Source organism: Humulus lupulus, chromosome 2 (assembly GCF_963169125.1).
Source record: "Humulus lupulus chromosome 2, drHumLupu1.1, whole genome shotgun sequence".
Lineage (NCBI taxonomy): Eukaryota > Viridiplantae > Streptophyta > Magnoliopsida > Rosales > Cannabaceae > Humulus > Humulus lupulus.
This window is the reverse complement of record NC_084794.1, coordinates 129609375-129615313: the sequence shown is the minus strand read 5'-3', so window position 1 is coordinate 129615313 and position 5939 is coordinate 129609375.

Here is a 5939-nt window from a genome sequence, read left to right as displayed (position 1 = left end):
AAAATTCCAAAGTCCTAATAAAATTGACTCGTGGACTAGGCAGAGTTAACTGCTGAACCACGTAAAAAAACTCTCATTATTCTACTGTATTATTCTTCTTTGCCATAGTTTTCACTGTTTACGTGCTCTACATTGTAAGTTAACGAAAAATGGCGTCAACATTGAGTAATGGTTATTTTTTATATAAAAATCTTATATGGTTTACAAATCATTGTGGGTGTTATACTTGTAAATTATAAATAAAGCATTCATTCATTCACTTTGATTTGTTCAACCATTAGTATTTTTTTCTTATATGATTAATATATTTATATTTATATTTTTAATCTTTGTAGTATATATTTTTATATCATTTAAATTTGTAAATATAATATTATATATTAAAAAATAATATAATATATATATTGTAACAAGAAGGCATATATATTATATCACTTATTTTTTTAATTGACCTTCATAATTTTTGAAGAGGCATATATAAAAGATTATATATTATTGTGTTATTGAGTTTGTTTGAAGAAAAATAATATAGACTCTCTAACACTTAATAAATTCAAGATAATAAAGAAAATTAAGACCTTATAATATTAATTTATTTTTGGTGTGTAATGATTCATCTTTTGTGGTAATTACACAAGATAAAAGATTAAGAAAAAAAATGAAATTGTAAACTATGAATATTTTATCATATTTTTCATATAAGAATTAGAAAAAAAATATTAACAGATTAAAAAATAATTGATTCATAAAACAATTTTAAGTGGTAATCTAACACATGTGAGTTTGTATATAAATATATATAATGTTTACGGAGAATCTAAAGAGATATTGTTGTTAGAGGTCTTTTATATATTTTATTTGAATTTTCCGTGAATATTAATTTTTTTTATGTATTTATTTGTATATGTTAAGTAATGGATTTTTGTAAAAATAACACATGGTTTACAAACTATTATGGACATTATACTTGCAATTTATAAATAATGTATTATTTCATTCACTTTTGAATTGTATAAAAATTAATATTTTTTTGCATGTAGGTAATTGATTAATTTAATATAATTAGTTATACTTTTTAATTTCATCAAATTTTTATCAATATTTAATATATTATATATATTTTATAATATTTTTTGTAATATATATTTTTAAAGTATTTAAATTTATAAATTCTATATTATATTAAAAATATATATATAATATATAATGTAACAAAAATTTATATTATCACTTATTTTTTATAAATCCTCTCACAATCTTTGTTGGGGCATATAAAAAATTATATAGATAAATGGTTGTCATATTAATAAATTTATGAAAATCAAGATCTATAATATAAATTTATTTTTGTTATGTTATCATTTATCTTTTATAATCTTATAAGATAAAAGAGAGAAAAAAATTGTGACACTATATCATTTTTTATATATATAAGAATAAGAAAAATTATTAGCAAAATTGAAAAAAAAAATTTGAAATAGTTTTAAGTTAGGAATTAATATATATAAATATATATATATAATTTTAGGTAAATTACACAAACATAGCATTACAAATTGAAAATTTACGAAATGTGCTTCCTATTATTATAAAAAATATATACAATTTCTTTAATCAGATTATATTCTCTTTCTAAAAAATTATAATTAACCAAATAAATATAAAAATTCTTTAAATATATATATAATTTAAAATCGCACAAAATATTTCCTAGTTTAGTAAAATACACATTAACTTTTAGGGGACTTTACAATAATATACCACTATAACAAAATAATTACAAGTTTGTTATAAGAAAAATAATATACCCAAATAGACTATAATATTATTAAATATAACAAATTTTATATTCACGACAAATATCTCTCGTAATTAATTCATATCCTGAATCATTCATTATTAATAACATATTCATAAAATATTTAATACTCATCAAAACAATTATTAAATATAATAAAATATTCCTTATTAATCGTTTTAAAGTGGAAATATATTATCACATTATAAAATATATCATCTAATTATAATATATTATAGTATGATATTATGTAGTTTTTGATTGCATATTATACACAATAACAAGTTATTTAAGAGATTCTAATTAATTCCAAATTGCATATGACACCAATAGATATCATATTGTATGCCAACTCATAACAAATTATTCTGGATACCAATTAGTACCAAATTGCTTAAGATACCAATAAATATCATATTGTATACTAGCTGATCATAACAAGTTATTTTAGATACCAACTAGTATATATATCAAAGTGCATAACAATTAATACACAATTACATATAATATCAATAAATATCAGATTGCATATTAGCTCATAACAAGTTATTTTAGATACCAATTAATACCAAATTATATATGTGTTGACGGTAAGAACTCGTCAACGATTGATGGTTAGAAAACTTCGATCTCTATACTATAGGAAGCTATGAATCAGATAGAAAGAACTCTAAACAACAGGAGAAAACTTAGGCAACCATGAATACCAGAAACATATATTTCTTAAGTCTCGTTTTTACATTCAGTTTTCCAACCCCTTAGCCTGAGGGGTTGGAGTCTATTTATATGGGGGGCTCTATTGGCCCTGGATACAAACAAGTCCCAGACCACAAGGACGTACATAGGTACTCTGATAATGTAGTGGCTCAGGGCGTAGTGGTGTCTACCCTGATGGTGTCAGAGTCGTGGCCTAGGACATAGTACTGTCGGCTCTGGCGTGTGGTCGGGGCTGTCCAAGTGGTACCACTACTCTTCGTACAGGTCCGTACCGCCACTACTCCTTAGACGCAGATCATAGGGTCGTGCCTCTGTTCTTTCCATAACCGTACACCTCGTGTCAGCGCACGTGTTCCGTACCCAGTCGTCCTCATCCATTCTCGTTCAATGCTCCATGTTCGTTTGGCATATCAACAAGGTTCCCCCAAGTGACCCCGTGCCTTATGTCAAGGAGGCTTCAACCTATGCATGTCCTGAGAAGTCAAGGTGCCAAGGGTCAGGGCCGGCTTATGCGGATCGCATAGACACGAGGCTAGCAGCAAGAGCGCCGTGGCAAGGCTACACCCTCGCATAGCGAGGGTACCTCGCGTAGCGAGGGTACCTCGCGTAGCGAGGGTACCTCGCGTAGCGAGGGTACCTCGCGTAGCGAGGGTACCTCGCGTAGCGAGGGTACCTCGCGTAGCGAGGGTACCTCGCGTAGCGAGGGTACCTCGCGTAGCGAGGGTACCTCGCGTAGCGAGGGTACCTCGCGTAGCGAGGGTACCTCGCGTAGCGAGGGTACCTCGCGTAGCGAGGGTACCTCGCGTAGCGAGGCTAGTCTTTTTCCCTCCGGTATGGGCATGGCTCGGGCGTCGCAACAAGGTAGCACCCTCGCATAGCGAGGCTGCCTCTCCTCCTTCCGGGTGCAGCGTCGCGAGGCTAGGAGCACGGATGCCAAAACAAAGCCCTCACCCTCGCGTAGCGAGGGTCCCTCGCATAGCGAGGCTGACATTCTTCCTCCGAGTGTAGGCGAGTCTTGATGCCTGATGGAACGGGGCGCACGCGGAAGACCAGTTGGGGACCCTCGCATAGCGAGGGTGAAGTTCAGATGGGCAAGTGGCCGAGGGCCCTCGCCTAGTGAGGGTGTCTCTCTTATCCCAACTTCCTCACCATCATGTGACGCCCTTTTAGGATGTCTCGTAGTATAGAGCTTCACCCGTGAATAGAATTCACAAGGAGAAATTTCCACATTTACACTTCCCCCCGAGTCTATAAGTACACTTTTAAGTGTGTTTGTGGACTCTCTCCAGCTCTCTTGCTTGATACGCACGGCCAGCCTTGGGGGACTTAGCCTTGGAAATTTTTCCAACGTCGCTCGAAGAAGCACGAAGTGTGGCTTGGAGTTGTGTTTCTTTTAAGTGTTCAAAGAAACACAATAGCCACTTAACATTTGGGGGTCCATGAAAGTTCCTAAGATTGCATAAGGACTAATCATCCTCAATCGCGGATCCCAAGGTTCGAAGCCACTTGTCCACACCAAGATTTGCCTAGCCAAGTGGCATGCTCTCCAACTTATTTTTGCGAGTTCAAGGGTTCTATCCTCCTCCAAAGCATTCTTGAGGTGCCCTTTCTTCTCTTTTTTTTTTTTTTTTTTGATGGCGATAATCTTTCCGGTGCACCTTGATTATACTTGTAAGGACACATTAATCCGTTGGGCTGTTGGGGTCCTTTTATATTCATTGCGCGCGCTTATTACTTTTTGCGAGAAGCGTCCTTCTCGTCCTTATACATAGTACTATTTTTTTTTCCAAGGGTCCTTTGTAAGACCCTTTTTGGGCTAGCCGGCTTAATGGCCAATCTAGACTTATCGGGTGATTCCCTCCTTACAGCCTCACCTCTTGGGGTGTCGGCCTTTCGTTAGAGGTCATCCTTTTAGACCGTTCCCTTGATATTCATAAGGGTAGCTACTCCTTTTGAATATAAGAGAGAGATTTCTTTGTTTTTGCTCATGCCTCCTGTCCTACCCCCCACGTGTTTGGTGAGATTTAATTCAGCAGGCAGTTCGGTTGATGCTCGCATGAAAAAGAAAAAATCACATGTGAAGTTGTGAACATTTTCATTTATAGCAGTCAGATTACAATGATATGCATATAGAAGGCTTACATCTACTTGGGGGTTATGTAGGTAATTTCTTTGATTCTCGTCTACTGAGATAGCCCATCCTATGACAAACTAAACATAGCTACTGCCTGTGCTGGGAGTGGAAGTCTTACTGGTAGTACTTCCTCAGGTGCTCCGCGTTCCATGCTCGGGGTATGATGGTGTCGTCCATGCGCGCCAGCTTGTAAGTGTTCGGGGGTATGCACTGAGCCACCCGGTAGGGCCCTTCCCAATTCGCCCCCAGCACTCCTGCGCCTGGGTCTCGCGTGTTAGGGAGTACCTTCCTTAGCACCAGGTCGCCAACTCTGAAAGTTCTCTCTCGCACCCTCGAATTGTAGTACCTTGCGGCGCGCTGCTGGTATACCGCCACCCTCATTTGTGCTTTTTCTCTCTTCACTTCGAGCATGTCTAAGCTTTCGGTCAGGGCTACGCGGTTGGCTTCGTCTCCATATGCTTGTACCCTGTGGGACTCGACTTGCATCTCGATTGGGAGCACGGCCTCGGATCCATAGGCCAAGGAGAATGGGGACTCCCCAGTAGTCGTGCGTGGGGTGGTTCAATAAGCCCACAACACATTTGGTAGCTCATCCACCCAGGCTCCCTTCATCTTTTCTAGCTTTGTCTTCAAGTTCTTCTTAAGGACCCTGTTTATGGCCTCCACTTGCCCATTGGCCTGGGGGTGTACAACTGCGGAGAAACTTCTCCTTATGCCCCTTTCCCTACAATATTCATCGAAAGCTCCTCCCTCGAACTGGGTACCATTGTCGGAAATAATCTTGTAGGGTATCCCATATCTACAAACAATGAACTTGTTGACGAAAGAGGTGATGTGCTTGGCGGTTATCTTCACAAGGGATTCTGCCTCTACCCACTTAGTGAAATAGTCCACTGCCACCACTGCATACTTCGCTCCACCCCTGCCTATAGGAAGTGTGCCGATTAAGTCTATCCCCCAGATAGCGAAGGGCCAGGGGCTGGTCATGCTGGTCAGTTCGCTTGGCGGTTTCCGAGGGTAGTTGGCGTGCCTCTGGCATTTGTCGCATTTCGTGGCAAAGTCATGCGCATCTTTCTCCATGGAGGGCCAGTAGTATCCTTATCTCATGGCCTTCCTGGCCGTGGAGGGACCGCTCTCGTGGTTGCCGCACTCTCCCTCATGTATCTCATGTAACACTTTCAACGCCTCCTCCTCTTCCACGCACCGCAGGAGTGGCATTGCGAATCCTCTTTTGTAAAGGACCCCATCTACCAAGGTGTATCTTGCGGACTTGTACACCAACCTCCGGGA